The following is an 18,977-nucleotide window of genomic DNA, read 5'->3' on the forward strand; positions in this document are numbered from 1 at the left end:
TGTGTTGGCATAAGCATCCCTCAGATATGTCAGTCAAAATGCATGATCTAGATAACAAAATGTAATAACAATTGTAATTCAAATCTCAAATATGAAGTCCTCTATGAAAATAGCTTATATATGAATATATATGTGAAACATAAGGGATATAAATAATGTATTCATACATCTCCACTAATATGCTGAGAAGGAGAACTACACAGAGAGAAAGACATTATTCTCCTATTATACTAATGAAGGACATAATGATATATTGGTTCTAGCACATGAACAAAATCGCTCTAGCGTTGAAAACAGTCTTTACATAATTACGGTATTTTATTGCCTGCAAGAGACTCCATGTTGCCAATAATATCTTTGCTGACATCACAAGCTGTGACGCTGTTCATGTTGCCAAGATGACTTAACACTCTCTGGTCTTTATACCATCTGATAAATGCCTGGATGATAATCCCGGAGGAAACTGTAACTCATTATTTTCCACTGATATAATGTTGCTTTTTTTTTATCATATCAGCTCAGAACACTTTCTCAATTTGTGACTAGCGTAATTGTTTCTACAATATTTAACTAGATCAGTTTATCACCTGACCCAAATGTGCAGATGGTTTGCTTGAATGTAACTGTGTCTGTAGGAAGATGAAAATAGAGGTAACACATATACTTGATCTATATTATTAAAATTGCTTCATTTTGGCAATGCTCCTTACAGAAAACAGATCCGTCATTAAGAAAATACAGACTAATAGGTTACGTTTTTCTAAACGCAACATAATTTGGGCAGGCCTTGAGGACATCTGGCCTTATGTCCTGTTCCCCCATTAACAACATATTGATTTTCATTTTGCTGATAGAAAGAGCAAAGATACAAAAATGAGAACAGATTACATTCTTACGGTGAAATGTATCAAAGCCAATTTGCGGTTAAACCTTAGAATTTTCTTTTACAGCTTTCAGAGGTTTTACCGCATCCACTTTGTCCCCATTTGTATGAACAGGGACTGCAGCAGACATCGGAGATATATGTATATTATGAAAAGGCCCAATTATTGAAAAATATATCATATAAAGTGGAGATTCCTTAATTTGAAGTGAGAATACATGTAATCTTTATATGGGAGGGTGAAATCATACAACCAATGAAGAAATTGTCACATATGGGCAGTAATGCAGCATCAATGAAATCTAAATATAACAAAGCTAACTATGCCTAATATATAAATATCTTTCTACCAACATATTAAGTGTAAATAAACAACATGAAAATAATACAGAAAGCACTCCTATTTATAAAGTGGCAGCCCAATTCGATTCAAGCCTTTGTTGTGGAGCAGAGAATACTGTATGTAGACTTGCGAATTAAACAAATAAAAGAGCCATATTCTCGTGCAGTAAATAGTGTACAAAATATGAAATTATATAATCCTACGTATATAATAAAAGGCTAACGCTGCTCCTCACCTCTTTCAGGGGGATTCAAGTGTGCTGTGCGCCGGTGGCCACTAGATGGCGCAATTCAAGTGTTGCTCTGTTCAGGCGTGCACAGCCACTGGCACTGACATCACTGTTATGTTGTTCCATCATTTTGGTGGGCTGGCAACTAGTGGTGCAAAAAAGAAAAAAATAAGATTTTACTTTCCGATAAATCTATTTCTCGTAGTCCGTAGTGGATGCTGGGACTCCGTAAGGACCATGGGGAATAGCAGCTCCGCAGGAGACAGGGCACAAGAATAAAAGCTTTAGGATCAGGTGGTGTGCACTGGCTCCTCCCCCTATGACCCTCCTCCAAGCCTCAGTTAGGATACTGTGCCCGGACGAGCGTACATAATAAGGAAGGATATTGAATCCCGGGTAAGACTCATACCAGCCACACCAATCACACCGTACAACTTGTGATCTGAACCCAGTTAACAGTATGATAAAACGAAAAGGAGCCTCTGAAAAGATGGCTCACAACAATAATAACCCGAATTTTTGTAACAATAACTATATACAAGTATTGCAGACAATCCGCACTTGGGATGGGCGCCCAGCATCCACTACGGACTACGAGAAATAGATTTATCGGTAAGTAAAATCTTATTTTCTCTGACGTCCTAGTGGATGCTGGGACTCCGTAAGGACCATGGGGATTATACCAAAGCTCCCAAACGGGCGGGAGAGTGCGGATGACTCTGCAGCACCGAATGAGAGAACTCCAGGTCCTCCTCAGCCAGGGTATCAAATTTGTAGAATTTTGCAAACGTGTTTGCCCCTGACCAAGTAGCTGCTCGGCAAAGTTGTAAAGCCGAGACACCTCGGGCAGCCGCCCAAGATGAGCCCACTTTCCTTGTGGAATGGGCTTTTACCGATTTTGGCTGTGGCAGGCCTGCCACAGAATGTGCAAGCTGAATTGTACTACAAATCCAACGAGCAATCGTCTGCTTAGAAGCAGGAGCACCCAGCTTGTTGGGTGCATACAGGATAAACAGCGAGTCAGATTTTCTGACTCCAGCCGTCCTGGAAACATATATTTTCATGGCCCTGACAACGTCAAGCAACTTGGAGTCCTCCAAGTCCCTAGTAGCCGCAGGTACCACAATAGGTTGGTTCATGTGAAATGCAGAAACCACCTTAGGTAGAAATTGAGGACGAGTCCTCAATTCTGCCCTGTCAGAATGAAAAATTAAGTAAGGACTTTTATATGATAAAGCTGCCAATTCTGACACACGCCTGGCTGAAGCCAGGGCTAACAGCATCGTCACCTTCCATGTGAGATATTTGAAGTCCACAGTGGTGAGTGGTTCAAACCAATGTGACTTTAGAAAACTCAACACAACATTGATATCCCAAGGTGCCACTGGAGGCACAAAAGGAGGCTGTATATGCAGTACCCCTTTTACAAATGTCTGAACTTCAGGCATTGAAGCCAGTTCTTTCTGGAAGAAAATCGACAGGGCCGAAATTTGAACCTTAATGGACCCTAATTTTAGGCCCATAGATAGTCCTGTTTGCAGGAAATGGAGGAAACGACCCAGTTGAAATTCCTCTGTAGGGGCCTTCTTGGCCTCAAACCACGCAACATATTTTTGCCAAATGCGGTGATAATGTTTTGCGGTTACGTCCTTCCTGGCCTTGACCAGGGTAGGGATGACTTCATCTGGAATGCCTTTTTCCCTCAGGATCCGGCGTTCAACCGCCATGCCGTCAAACGCAGCCGCGGTAAGTCTTGGAACAGACAAGGCCCCTGCTGGAGCAGGTCCTTTCTTAGAGGTAGAGGCCACGGTTCGTCCGTGAGCATCTCTTGAAGTTCCGGGTACCAAGTCCTTCTTGGCCAATCCGGAGCCACGAGTATAGTTCTTACTCCTCTCCTTCTTATGATTCTCAGTACCTTTGGTATGAGAGGCAGAGGAGGGAACACATACACTGACTGGTACACCCACGGCGTTACCAGGGCGTCCACCGCTATTGCCTGAGGGTCCCTTGACCTGGCGCAATATCTGTCTAGTTTTTTGTTTAGACGGGACGCCATCATGTCCACCTTTGGTTCTTCCCAACGGTTTACTATCAGGTGGAAGACTTCTGGGTGAAGTCCCCACTCTCCCGGGTGGAGGTCGTGTCTGCTGAGGAAGTCTGCTTCCCAGTTGTCCACTCCCGGAATGAACACTGCTGACAGTGCTATCACATGATTTTCCGCCCAGCGAAGAATCCTTGCAGCTTCTGCCATTGCCCTCCTGCCGCCCTGTCTGTTTACGTGGGCGACTGACGTGATGTTGTCCGATTGGATCAATACCGCCTGACCCTGAAGCAGGGGTTTCGCTTGACTTAGGGCATTGTAAATGGCCCTTAGTTCCAGAATGTTTATATGAAGAGATGCTTCCATGCTTGACCACAAGCCCTGGAAATTTCTTCCCTGTGTGACTGCTCCCCAGCCTCTCAGGCTTGCATCCGTGGTCACCAGGATCCAATCCTGAATGCCAAATCTGCGGCCCTCTAGTAGATGAGCACTCTGCAGCCACCACAGAAGAGACACCCTTGTCCTTGGCGACAGGGTTATCCGCTGATGCATCTGAAGATGCGATCCGGACCATTTGTCCAGCAGATCCCACTGAAAAGTTCTTGCATGGAATCTTCCGAATGGAATCGCTTCGTAAGAAGCCACCATTTTTCCCAGGACCCTCGTGCACTGATGCACTGACACCTGGCCTGGTTTTAGGAGGTTCCTGACTAGCTCGGATAACTCCCTGGCCTTCTCCTGCGGGAGAAACACCTTTTTCTGGACCGTGTCCAGAATCATTCCTAGGAACAGTAGACGTGTCGTAGGAATCAGCTGCGATTTTGGAATATTTAGGATCCACCCGTGCTGACGTAACACTACCTGAGATAGTGCTACTCCGACTTCTAACTGTTCCCTGGACCTTGCCCTTATCAGGAGATCGTCCAAGTAAGGGATAATTAAGATGCCTTTTCTTCGAAGAAGAATCATCATTTCGGCCATTACCTTGGTAAAGACCCGAGGTGCCGTGGACAACCCAAACGGCAGCGTCTGAAACTGATAATGACAGTTTTGTACTACAAACCTGAGGTACCCTTGGTGAGACGGGTAGATTGGGACGTGGAGATAAGCATCCTTGATGTCCAGAGACACCATATAGTCCCCTTCTTCCAGGTTTGCTATCACCGCTCTGAGTGATTCCATCTTGAATTTGAACCTCTTTATGTAAGTGTTCAAGGATTTCAGATTTAAAATTGGTCTCACCGAGCCGTCCGGCTTCGGTACCACAAACAGCGTGGAATAATACCCCTTTCCCTGTTGTAGGAGGGGTACCTTGATTATCACCTGCTGGGAATACAGCTTGTGAATGGCCTCCAAATCTGCCTCCCTGTCGGAGGGAGACTTTGGTAGAGCAGACTTCAGGAACCGGCGAGGGGGAAACGCCTCGAATTCCAGTTTGTACCCCTGCGATACTACCTGTAGAATCCAGGGGTCCACTTGCGAGTGAGCCCACTGCGCGTTGAAATTCTTGAGACGGGCCCCCACCATGTCTGAGTCTGCTTGTAAAGCCCCAGCGTCATGCTGAAGACTTGGCAGAAGCAGGGGAGGGCTTCTGCTCCTGGGAAGCGGCTGCATGGTGCAGTCTTTTTCCCCTTCCTCTGCCCCGGGGCAGGAAGGCTCGCTTGTACGGTGTCTTTTTCTGCTGATGTGAAGAGACCTGGGGTAAGAAGGTGGATTTTCCAGCCGTTGCCGTGGCCACCAGGTCCGATAGACCAGCCCCAAATAACTCCTCCCCTTTATACGGCAATACTTCCATATGTCGTTTGGAATCCGCATCGCCTGACCACTGTCGCGTCCATAACGCTCTTCTGGCAGAAATGGACATAGCACTTACTCTTGATGCCAGGGTGCAGATATCCCTCTGTGCATCACGCATATATAGTAATGCATCCTTCAAATGCTCTATAGTTAACAGTATATTGTCCCTATCCAGGGTATCAATATTTTCAGTCAGGGAATCCGACCACGCGACTCCAGCACTGCACATCCAGGCTGAAGCGATTGCTGGTCGCAGTATAACACCAGTATGTGTGTATATACTTTTAAGAATATTTTCCAGCCTTCTATCTGCTGGTTCCTTGAGGGTGGCCGTATCAGGAGACGGTAACGCTACTTGTTTAGATAAACGTGTGAGCGCCTTATCTACCCTAGGGGGTGTTTCCCAACGCGTCCTAACCTCTGACGGGAAAGGATATAGTGCCAATAATTTTTTAGAAATTAGCAGTTTTTTGTCGGGGGAAACCCACGCTTTATCACACACCTCATTTAACTCATCTGACTCAGGGAAAACTATTGGTAGTTTTTTCACACCCCACATAATACCCTTCTTTGTGGTACTTGTAGTGTCAGAAATGTTCAATGCCTCCTTCATTGCCGTGATCATGTAACGTGTGGCCCTACTGGACATTACGTTTGTCTCCTCACCGTCGACACTAGACTCAGTATCTGTGTCTGGGTCTGTGTCGACCCACTGAGGTAACGGGCGTTTTAGGGCCCCTGACGGTGTCTGAGACGCCTGGACAGGCACAAATTGATTTGCCGGCTGTCTCATGTCATCAACCGTTCTTTGCAAAGTGCTGACATTATCACTTAATTCTTTAAATACGATCATCCAGTCAGGTGTCGACACCCTAGGGGGTGGCATCACTAACCCAGGCAATTGCTCCGCCTCCACATCATTTTCCTCCTCATACATGTCGACACACACGTACCGACACACAGCACACACACCGGGAATGCTCTGATAGAGGACAGGACCCCACAAGCCCTTTGGAGAGACAGAGGGAGAGTCTGCCAGCACACACCAAGCGCTATATATATATACAGGGATAACCTTATATAAGTGTTATTCCCTTATAGCTGCTGTTTATATAATTTTTAGCTGCCAATAGTGCCCCCCCTTCTCTTTTTTTACCCTGATTCTGTAGCAAGTCTGCAGGGGAGAGTCAGGGAGCCGTCCTTCCAGCGGAGCTGTGAGGGAAAATGGCGCTTGTGTGCTGAGGAGATAGGCTCCGCCCCTTCACGACGTCCTTATCTCCCGCTCTTTTCTGTAAAAATGGCAGGGGTTAAAATACATCCATATAGCCCAAGAGCTATATGTGATGTATTCTTTTGCCAACCTAAGGTATTATCTGTTATATTGCGTCTCAGGGCGCTCCCCCCCAGCGCCCTGCACCCTCAGTGACCGGAGTGTGAAGTGTGCTGAGAGCAATGGCGCACAGCTGCGGTGCTGTGCGCTACCTTAGTCTGAAGACAGGATCGTCTTCTGCCGCCGATTTCACCGGACCTCTTCGCTCTTCTGGCTCTGTAAGGGGGCCGGCGGCGCGGCTCCGGGACCCATCCAGGCTGAACCTGTGATCGTCCCTCTGGAGCTAATGTCCAGTAGCCTAAGAAACCCAATCCACTCTGCACGCAGGTGAGTCCGTTTCTTCTCCCCTTAGTCCCACGATGCAGTGAGCCTGTTGCCAGCAGGACTCACTGAAAATAAAAAACCTAAAATACACTTTTATTCTAAGCAGCTCAGGAGAGCCACCTAGCCTGCACCCTTCTCGTTCGGGCACAAAAATCTAACTGAGGCTTGGAGGAGGGTCATAGGGGGAGGAGCCAGTGCACACCACCTGATCCTAAAGCTTTTATTCTTGTGCCCTGTCTCCTGCGGAGCCGCTATTCCCCATGGTCCTTACGGAGTCCCAGCATCCACTAGGACGTCAGAGAAAAAGTGAATGCATAATAGTTGTATCTGAAGGGGTCGTTAAAACCTTTTCTTGACCTAAAGACGTCACCTTACCAAAACATAAACATCTCCATACAGTAATGTGTTTCATAACAAATATAATAGAAAATAAATTTGTTATACAGATAAACATGGACCCATCTGTAAATATGTATATTTATATATATATATATATATATATATATATATAATATAGCTGTATCTAGATAGATAGATAGATAGATAGATAGATAGATAGATAGATAGATAGATAGATAGATAGATAGCTTCTGTATATGTAAAAAAAAATCAGAGGGCGCTAGTTGTATCAATAATTGTGTGAAATTAAAAATGTCCTTATTACAAATAGCTTTACCACCCAGATACACAGCCTTTTAGGCTTGAAACAAATTACTTATACATTTAACATGTGTTTATTCACAAAAAACAAAAACAATCTCATAAAATTCAGCACTTCAACAAAAACGCACTCAACAATGAAGGGGATATTGAGAGTTTTTTTGGCTTCCTTTACTAAGTACCCTTAAAGGGATAATTTCCGTAGATGGATTCTCTATGCTGAAGATGTAGACTCTGTGCTCGCGACCCTACGCATTTCGTCCTACGGACTTCTTCAGGGGTTAAACCGACAGATGAATAAACATTCACATTAATAGTTTTACAGAATGCTCAAAGGCCTTTCATAAGATGATGTATATTTTTGAAGACAGGCAGAATCAATACAGAAGAAGCAATTATGGTCCAATTATTCCACAACAGCTGTAGGTAAATAGAAAGCCCAAAACATAAGCTTGTTCTCACATCTGATCTGTGTATACATATGTATATATTAGATATACGTTTGAGAAAAATTGGGTTTGAGCATTCCTTTTTATCACAACTATGCGGGCAATTCCAAGTTGAAAGCACGCTGCCGATTTTCGCAGCTCAGTAATCAGGTAAAAAATGGCAAAACTGCGCATGCATATGCACCGCAATGCGCACACGCATCGTACGGGTACATACAGCATAGTTTCTAGCGACGATTCTATTCGCACAGTCAATTGCTTCCAGTGACGATTCCATTCGCACAGCCAATCGCAAGGAGATTGATAGGAAGAAGGCGTTTATGGGTGTCAACTGACTGTTTTCTGGGAGTGTTTGGGAAAACGCAGGCGTGTCCAAGCGTTTGCAGGGCGGGTGTCTGACGTCAATTCCAGGACCGGACAGGCTGAGTAAGTTCAGACCTACTCATAAACGGCAAAAAACTTTTTCGTACTGCTCGGCTGCACAGGCGTTTGCACACTTGCAAAGTGAAAATACACTTCCCCATGGGTGGCGACTATGCGTTTGCACGGCTGCAAAAAGTAGCTAGCGAGCGATCACCTCGGAATGAGGTCCTATGTCTAAAATATCTGCTTTAGATCTAGCAGTTGGGCATGCAGTTATATAAACCACTGCACAATTTGATGTGTTCTTTCCATGTGTAAAAATTGGGATGATTGTTTTAAATCTGTGAAATAATGAGATCTGATACATGGTTTGGCCTTTTGTAAATCTCACTATCTACAAACGGCAGGTAAAAAAGGCAAAACATACAGTTTCGTAAAACAGCTCTTTAGTAAATCTCCATCAATATTTTTATTATATTATATATACTTATGCTGAGAATGGGGGAGTAGATCGTTTGGGGCTCAACTGCCTATAAAGACAATTATCAGAAAAGAACAATATAGCCTCTGGTGTGTATTTTAGAGGAAGTTTTTGTGTATATGGTCTTTCAATATGTGACTGAACGGAGATGATTTCTCTGTATTATATTTTATTTATATGGTGTTTGCATGCTCCATAGAACTTTACAATTGGTGAGATGGCATGTAATCTTTGGCTGATGCAAATGATTCTCTTAAAAACATGTTGATGGTTGTGAAATTCTTATTTTTTCAGGTCTTAAAATCAAATGGCCAAAATCAGCTATTTTCACTATTTGTTAAATATGTCCATAAGGAATCACACATTCTTACTCTCTACAATAGGTTACACAATGCAAATACTTAGGAATTTGTATCGCAAACAATATACCTGATTATATTACCTCCCTCTCTCTGCAAAGCATACACGTAGCTTCAGTTAATGTTTATCTAACCCAAATTAGTATGTGTATTTAAACCTATCCATGTACCAAAGCACATATTTGTTAAAATTGACCAACGTATCTACTCTTTAATATGGGCAGATAAAAGGGTGAGAATTATAAAGGCAGGGGCATCACTAGTACGGATTGAAGACTACATGCTAAAAAAAGAGGATGTGGCTTTGTGAAGGTGGCATCACTCCGGGGGTCCCGCTGATGCTAGACTGCCCCTGGAGACTGTCAATTCCATCTCCTACACAGTGACAGGAGCTGAGTTCTGCACATAATATTACAGTGCAGCACCCGGCTCCTGTCCCTGAAGAGGAGCTGGCATTTTAGTGCCAGCCATCAGCAGGTGACACCCGTGAGGGGCCTGCACCTCCATAGTGACGTCACTGTGGCCTTGTGCTATTGAAGGGTAAGCCCTTCCACATTTTAGTCTCAATTAGTGGGAGTCACAGTGGGCATACCTTGTGGAATGGTGACTCTAGTAATTTATTACAAACAACACACGGGACCCAATTATACAAAATGGCAGGTTATTCTAGAAGGGAAACTGAAGAAAAATATGGCCCTCTTATTGCTGAAGTTGTCTGTATTTGGTGCATAGCACATTTATTATGTGGTGGAACAGGTGTTTATCAGAACAAACCCATTTGGAATGAATAAAGAATTAAAATGTATGAATTTTTTTTCATCTAGCTATAAATATCACTTAAACGAATTCGCTTTATATTCAAGATTTTTTTTAAATGTTATACGGAATTACAGGTGGAATTGATTGTTCCAAAAAACAGCAGCAACATTTTCTACAAATACATTTTACAGAAAATAACTTTCTAGTATATATCAGAATACTGTAGCTATTGTTTTTTGGGGGGTATGAGGTGTGGAAAACATTCCATTAATTGGGCAGAACGGACTGGTGATATGGGGTCACTTTCGGATCTATGATAGGTCCATATTTTGATGCGTTTGTTCCCCCTTTAATAGTGAAATATAAACTTCAGTTGCATATTTTACATAGATTTCCAAATGTAATAACCCACATTTGCGGGATCCAGCTCGGTCCAGCAAGACAGTCAATAGATTTATAGCAACAACTAGTTTAAAGGCAAAACCAGGATGGTTTTGCATTTAAACTTATTGATGCATTAAATATAGTAACTACATTGTTACTGGATTCACGCTGCTTCCGCAAATCACGGGCTATTTGGCCAAGAGTCTACTTAAAACCTGTAAGATTAGTGAGTAGAAGTCAATCAAGCTTAAATTGTCCTATGTGTAGTGCAGATTTGGCACCTGATTTGAAAATGTCCAGTAGTGACCAGTTTTTTGACCAGTTGCAAGGACAAAGATCTTCCCTGAATGCCTTTATTTTCAATTACTGTATGTCTTTACTGTAAAAAAAAAAAGTGACAAACATACCAGAAAATATATATACATTGGCCTAAGTGGTGATAGCGAGATCCTTCTTGGCTAAAGGTGGGCTGTGTTTAGAACACTTATGTACTGAAAAATTATAAGTCACAAAAAATGGCAAGCAAAGGATAGAAAAAGTAAAAGAGAGTTAATACCAATAAGTTACTGGTGTTGTTGATTATGACCCTATTGTTGGGTGCAAAGACCTCTAGTTATCCCAATGGGTTAGGCATTAAAGTTTTCATTTATTGTATAACACTTAGGACAAGTTAACATTAAACTTTTATTGTTTTAACAAAGTTTTTTTTGTAAAGTTTATTGTTATAGTATGGTTGTTCTAATATTGAATTATCTGTATAAATGTTATATGTCCTATATTTCAAGTGGATTTTTTTTATTATTATCAGTTTCCATTAACATGTCTAAGACTGACTCCCGAATACCCTCCTATCAAACACATTCATTATGTATTGACAGCATCACCATCTCCTCTACACCATAAGTGTGCGGTCCTGGAGTTATCCTTGACTCATCCAGTACCTCTCTCGCAGTCCTGCCATCTCCTACTGAAAAATATTTCCAGGATTAGACCCTCTCACACTCTGGAGGCAACTAAGACCCTCATCCACTCACTGGTCATCTCCAGACTGGACTACTATAACGTTCACTCACTGGTCATCTCCAGACTGGCCTTCTTGACTCTCACTTGTCTCCACTACAATGCTGCTACCCAGCTCATCTTTATCTCCAAACGCCCATTACCTGACTTCCCTCTCCTACAAGAACTACACTGGCTCACCTTTCCCTTCAGAAAGCAATTCAAACTTCTCACAATACCTTACAAACCCTCACCTACTTACATCACCGATCTCATCTCTCTTCACACTCTCGTCCATCCGCTTCACTCCACCCATGAATGCCACCTCTCCATGCTCCCGTGCTGCTCCTCACACCTGACTCTACATGTCTCTAGAAAATTTAAGCAAGGAGTCTCACCTAACCCAGAGCTCCATTCTTTTTGCTCACTGTCTTTGCCCTCTGTGTCACCTCTGTCTTCCACTTCCCTTTAGACTGTAAGCTCTCATGAGCAGGGCCGTCTTCCTTCATATGCTTTTCTTTCCCTCACTTTTGCCATCATCTCCTCCCCACTGCCTACAATGGCATCTACCCCTCTGGTTCTGCCACCCTGCTGCTAATTTAACTGCTGATGTAGCAATGTTTATAAATGATGCCCATGTCCTGCAATGTTCTGACTGTAAAGCTGGGTACACACTGGGTGTTAAATTGACCATTTGAACGAACAGCTGATAAATTGCGTGCCAGTCAGCAGGTGTGTACTTCCGACATGTCTGTGAGTGGCAATGCAACGTCTGCGAAGCACATAATGTATATCTGAAGATACTATATATCGGCACATCTTGCTGTGTGTACCGTACAATTGTTGCTGGGACTGAAGTCAAAGCTGGATAACACATTGAGCGGCCGATCGGTAAATGTGTATGCTTACTGTACCTGAATCCACCAGCCGGCCGTCCAGTCACACAGGTGTGTACCCAGCTTACGTCACTTTCTTTGTGACACCATATTGAAAAAAGGATATTTTTTTATAATTTTGTAAAAATGTAACAAAAATAACTTCCTTCAAATGGCTCTGATCACCTCTTCTTGCAGTACACTTTCGTGGCAAGTATAGATTACCACAGTCATGCCACTAGCACACAGTGATGATCTAGATAAAAATCATACATTTTTAATACTCACAAACCAATCCAATTAAAATGTGTACATCACAACTTTGGGCCTGATTCAGACCTGATTGCTAGGCTGCGTTTTCTCACAGCCTGTGATAAGATCTGAACTGCGCATGCGTATGCACCGCAATGCACAGGCGCGATGGACTGCAGCAAAGGGGATTGCCGGGAAGCAACGGGATGATGCGAAAAAAGCAAACGCACGGGCGAACGCAAGGAGATTGACTGGAAGAGGGCGTTTGCGAGTGACAACTGAGCGTTTTCTGGGAGTGTTTGAATAAAAGTGCTTGACTGTGCATATTTTTACGCATGTATTCATAATAATGAGATGATTAGGATTTTTAGTTGTTTTTTTTAAAATCTCTATAGCGTATCTGACCATGGAAATGTAACTATAACACACATCATTCTACTTTGGGAACTGTTAAAAAGATTCAGGTTAAAGAATTTAAAATAAATGACAGGTGCAAAGTTGTAAGTAGAAATTTTAAACAACAAGGTATCAGATCACACTATTGTTAATGTTGGTATCATCTTAATGTGACAGCTATTGGTCATGGTGCAAACGAGCCTGAGACCCAGGCATTCATATCCCTATAACAAAGGCACAAAGCTAATCTCTTCTCAACAGCCTACCAGTATTAAAATGTCACGCCTAGCAACAGCACTCTTGGAAATGTTCTAAATAAAACAAATATGTCGAGATTTTATCCAGTCTTTGCTGTTAAAAACCGCTGTACAAGATTCAACAATGCATCATCTTGCTATAAAAATATTTTTCAGCTTTGTTCTGTTCAACATTTATTTAACTTCCTTAAATCGTCATTTAAGAAACAACGCACACAAAAAAAAAAAACCCCCAATAAGTCTTCAAAACTAGAACGATTGGTTTCCAATACTACCGGGTAGTGACTTTAGAGAACTTATATCAGAAATGTAGGTGTCATGAAACAAAATAATCTCCCTTTTTGTATCTAAAAGATTTAGTGGGGTATCCAGTTAGTCCCGAAAGAGTTTTCGCAACATTTTGTTTTTCAGGCTATTCAATTAGCCCTCCTTTTTTCTGCCCCAAAAATGTTCCATTTTCGGGTGAAAACATATAGGAGCCGTGAAAGTCACAGACCTATGTGTTTTCGCAGCAGCGATCAAGAAAAAAAGTAAGTGGATTTGGCTTCACCTACCTGAGGTTGGAGAAACCAAATCCCTGGTAAGTGCCTGCAATGAGGCTAATTGGATAGCCCCGGGGGAGGTAATTAGCCTGCAGTAAATTACCGTGGTGTGTGCTCCATGAGAGACATTGCCTAGTGTGTCCCCATCCTGGCCCGGGCTGTCCGACGTGGGCATACACACTGTGCGATATTGCTAGCGATATCGCACAGTGACTTCATGCAGCGGCTGGGCCGTGCATGCAGCTTTGGATGATGAGTCCAAATTGAGTGGCTTGTACAGCCGACACAGAGGGTCATTAACGACCCTTGGGGACGTGCATCATTTGTCACTTACAGTATACACTGGACAATATAGTAAACTATATAGCTCAGGAAAGGTCAAATTGAGTGACGTCCACTATATCGCCTAGTGTGTATCAGTGACGTGCGGCGAGGTCTGTGGCTGGGGAGGCACAGGATGATTTACTCCCCCCCCCCCCCCTCAAATAAAAAGAAAAAAAGTGGGGTTCCCCATGTTTAACAAAAAACAGCACTAGGCTGAACCAGCCAGGGCAAGTAATGCCATAGCAGGGGTGACACTGCCATCACATTAAACTCCCCCCAAACAAGTCAGCCCAGGGGTGGAATTCCTCAGAAAGTGGGGACACCAGAAAAAATGAATGGAGTACTCCCTCCCGAGTAACAACCAGTTCAGCCCAGTGCTATGCACCACACCCCTGGTGGCGGTGGGTGCGGGGTTCATGGTATACTAATTGTTACGTTCGCAGTACTCGGTACTCAGGGTGGACAAGCCCCAAGCACTGGAACGCAAGCTGCAGTATAACGGAGCTCGGCAGCACCCCCAGGGATCCCTAACTCCGTTGTCTCACCCTCGTTGTCAGCCTACGCCTGCGTGATTATGATTTCTTGGGCCCACGGCAGCCGCCTTTGAAGGATGGATTATGTCTGCCCAACTCCGATGCCCCCCGGTCTTAGTTGGAGACAAGGCGTAGACTGAGACGGGGCGATGACAAGGGGAACCTCTAACTCGAGAAGGAAGTACCCAGTTAGGGGTGCTACAGAACTAAAATAAAGTATGTAAAGACAAAAACTACAACAAAGGCAGTGCAGTCCACATGCCGACACAACACCATTGTGTTCCGGTGAGGACAGCACACGCAGAACCCTCTGCAGAAAATCCAAGGCAAAAGCAACAAGTAGCTACGGCCTAGGCCGAGGGACACGGCGAAGCCGCTACTCACGAAACCGGTACGAATACTGGCAAAAGGACAGGAACCACCAAAGTAGCTGACACAGGCTCTCAGGACCGGAGGACAGGCAGAATTCCAAACGACAGACCAGTGGATACCAAGAAGCAGGATACTGGATCAGGCACAGGCAAAGCCACAGGACTCCTGGACAGCAATGCTTCAAGGCAGGAAGCAGCTAGACAGAAGCTATCACCGGCGTCTGTGTCAGGCAGTGAGGGAGAATATAACAAGGAATTCCTCCAATCACAGCAGGGACCCTAATTAATTATGTTGTGCAGCAGCCCTGCTGCACGACTCCAAACTGACAGGTGCAATTAACAGACAGGTGAGGCTAAACACATGGAAAAAGGCTGCAATTACACAGACTCACCACCGGCGGCCAACAAGAGTCTTCTAAACCAGAGCAAAGGAAATCCTGGCCTGCAAGAGAACTATAACATACAATACATGAACAGAAAGTGAACAGGAACGAGCCACTGCTTGTGGTTCATAACACTAATATTGTTCTTTACAGACAGCCTACAGGTCCCAGCAAGCCTGCCCGAGCATGCTGGCACTTGGAGAACCACAAGTGCCTGCATGCCCAGACAATCAGGGCCTGCTGGCACCTGTAGTCCTGTAAAGAAAATATTAAAATAAATACATGACGCATTTTAAAAAATAAAGTTTATTGTATAGCGTCTTCACCTGGGGGCGGCGACCTTTGAGATGCTCTTTTCCATGGCCGCCGCCTCCCCAGGACTTCTGGAGTCTTCTGTCTTCACCTAGGGGGCTGACGCCTCCCCAGGGCTTCTGCGTCTTCACCTGGGGGGCGGCGGCCTTTGGGCAGCTGTTTTCCATGGCTGCTGCCTCCCCTGGGCTTCCCGGCATCTTCTGTCTTTGGGAGCTCTTGCACACTCCCTCCCCGCCGGCAGACTGACAGCCACCGCCTCGCACTGGCTTCAATAACCCAGCCCTGAGGGGTGGGGTGATGACACGGCAAGCAGTGATTGGCTCGCAGCGGCCATCTTAGATTTAAAAAACGATGCTAACAACGTCATTTTTGAAATTGGAACCACTCCGCTGCCGAACTCTGCAAAATGACAGGCAGGGACTGGATCCTCTTGGATTCGGGCCTGCCGTCATGCCATCTATCCCCGCTGGGTCCCGCCACCATTAACGCCCGCACCTCTGCTGCACATCCCGCTGCCCAACCAGTGATGACAGCGGATCCGTCACTGGACAGCTGTATCCCGTGACAGAGCAGCTTTCCAATCACATTTGCCTGACAGGGGCGTGCTTTCATGTGCACGCCCCTGTCACAGAGTATAAGTGCTGCCCCCGCTCACTTTTCCTATTGTCAATGGGAGGCACCGCTATAGATGCCTCCCAAATCTAATTTTAATGTAAAAATGGTTATTATAATACAAAGCAGATACTTGTGTGTCGTAAGTATCTTCTTTGTATTATTTTAACCACTAATGACAGGGAAGGCACTGCCTCCTCTGCCTGCATGTCCCTGGTGTGTGTGGGCCATTAACATCCTCTAGCTACAATGATCATTGATCATATATTGTTGTCTACTTTTCTGACACTACAGCACAGACAAAAGTGAATCTATCATAAAAGAAAAATAAGAATATTCATAAGATATATATATATATATTTAATTAGCATTGGAATGGCAGTATAGTTCTACCTATATATACAATCAGCTTTAAGTATTCTGACAAAATGAAAGTGATAAAACTGAATATCTTTTTTAATGCAAATGAACAGAGATAAAAGAGAGTATAATACAGAGTATAACACAGAGATAAAACTATTTGAATGTCATTTTTGTGTGTGGCACATTTCTATAATGTCATATATACAGCAAAAAAGCAAGAGGCTGTGTGATGTCACTCAATAAATAGAAACACAGTAATGTGATTGAAATCCAATTACTGCAAGCAAGTTGACCATCTTGAAACACCAGAATCCAGTGCTACCCATATAATGCTGTATTTCTAACTGGGTGCAATATTGGTGACCAAATCCATAGAAATATACATCCAGAGTTTCTCTGGAAAGGACAAAGGATGTAAGAAAGATATACCATATGCAGAACTTTATGTTGGAAACACACTGAGCAAACTCTTTAAATTCCTGATGGAGAGAGGACCACTAGTATAGTTAAGTTCCAAAGCCTTACAGACCCTGGCATGCCAAGTAGGAAAATGTGCCCAAGTCACGTGGGAGTCCTGTATGTAGCAGTAGCAATCTGGATCCAGTATGGGATTATTTTCTAAAAAATCAGACTCTTCATGACCTTTGAAAAGAGTAATGCATCAGTTCACAACTTTTACTAAAGCAGAAGAGCAGTTGCGGAGAGCTGAAGAGAAGAACTCTAACCATATAGAAAAAATATCTACTTTCAGAAAGAATGATTGAACGGTGTTAGATTGCTTAAGCACATGAGCTGTAGAATAGCTGGTTTAAGGCCAGGAAACTTCTAGTGGCTTTGGATGTCCATCAGGACTGTAATCAGTACTAGCCACTGGAGGATGCACAACTTTGCATATTTAGCAATCTTTACACAAGAATCCAAATATGAACAGATGTCCAGCTGAGATGACTGCAGCTGGAGCCATGGAAGACCTGTGGTGTGATGAATTGAAACTGGATAGTTTCTTTATGTAGCACCCCTCCCAGGAGAGTCAACTGGGTTTTTCGGTTGACTTGTATTTTGGTAGTTCGGTAAATGGGAACCTCAAATGGTAAATCTGTCTATTCGGTTACCATCACCAAAATGATTAAAAAAAAAAAAACAGTTGTACCGAAATTATGATGAATATGGAACAGTTACAGTGATCAGAATATGTAGGTGACAGGGATCACAATTAATAGCTGTAATGTATCCTTTACACTCTACAGGGGGCAAAGGCCATAATTTTGAAAAATGAGAGGGGCCCAGGACACACTGTGGTCAACAGGATCTGGATGTGTGCGCCATACCGCTCCCCATATAGTTGCCACCTGAAGCCTCCCTGCCTGCCCTTCTCACAATCTGGGATAGGACTGCAGATACTGAGCTCCTGGGCAATTCCATGAAAATTAGTAAAAATGTCCCATACATGACACTGTAAAAGAAAAATCTGTAGCTGTGTATGTCCCATATGTGACAGCGGAAGGAGAGAGTATTGACTGCATAGGAGAGGAAAGAGTTAAACATCTGGGGAGGGGTGGACCTAGCTGTGAGGAAAGTACAGCCTTCTTTAGGGGGAGGGTTTGCTATATATAGGGAAGGAGAGGCCATCTTAAGTCTCTTGGTGATTTGCTTTGGGGTGAGTGCTGCTTTGCAGAATCCCCCCATTTTCTTTTTCGGATTTATACATTTCAGTGTTTTGTCAGCTAGTCATGGGCAAAGTGATTCACTGAGCTGAGCTGAGACACATGACTCAGTTCAGTGAAGTGTCTGGAGTCAGTGTCTCGGCACATGAGTCATGACTCATCTGTAGTGGAATGTGTTGCAGAGACTGCACAAAAATCATTGAGTTGCCAGTGCTGGACTCATGGAGTTATTCAGCTGCAGTGATTGTACAGTGTATCTGGGGGAGGCAGCTGCTTATGCCCTGATTGTTAATAATATGTTAACATAGATTTACTGTTATGTTGATATATTATTAATAACCACTTATTGCATACTAGTTATAGAATATGACATTACTTTTGGCTGAGGAGAGAAAGCTTAACAGCCATGAAACACATCATTCATTCTGTAACTAAACCAAATAAAAACGTTTTTTTTTTTTTTTATCTTGCATACTTTGCTAATTGGATGATTTTAGGTGGCCTTGGATTTATTATATTATCCACTATCTAGCCTCCAGGGAGTTTGCCACCCACAATCACACTGAGCAGGATCAGTGAGCACTGAGCCGAGAGCCCTGTACCACAGGGGCTCCACCTCCTGCTGCATGAATCAGATTCATTCACTGAGTCTACACAGTGTACAACTGTCTCCCTCACTGGCAGACTCAGGA

At 43.7% G+C, this 18,977-nt stretch overlaps 1 long non-coding RNA gene across 4 annotated transcripts in view; it reads right to left on the reverse strand.

Annotated features, from left to right (window-relative positions):
- Nucleotides 1–18,977, reverse strand: part of LOC135045718 (uncharacterized) — a 445,823-nt gene that overhangs the window by 27,967 nt on the left and 398,879 nt on the right. For all 4 annotated transcript variants that reach the window (XR_010238156.1, XR_010238138.1, XR_010238150.1 and 1 more), the window contains one exon: nt 1,462–1,600. This is a non-coding gene — a long non-coding RNA (uncharacterized LOC135045718). The remainder of the gene's footprint in view (nt 1–1,461; nt 1,601–18,977) is intronic.

Source organism: Pseudophryne corroboree, chromosome 2 (genome assembly GCF_028390025.1).
Source record: "Pseudophryne corroboree isolate aPseCor3 chromosome 2, aPseCor3.hap2, whole genome shotgun sequence".
In the NCBI taxonomy this organism is placed as follows: Eukaryota; Metazoa; Chordata; class Amphibia; order Anura; family Myobatrachidae; genus Pseudophryne; species Pseudophryne corroboree.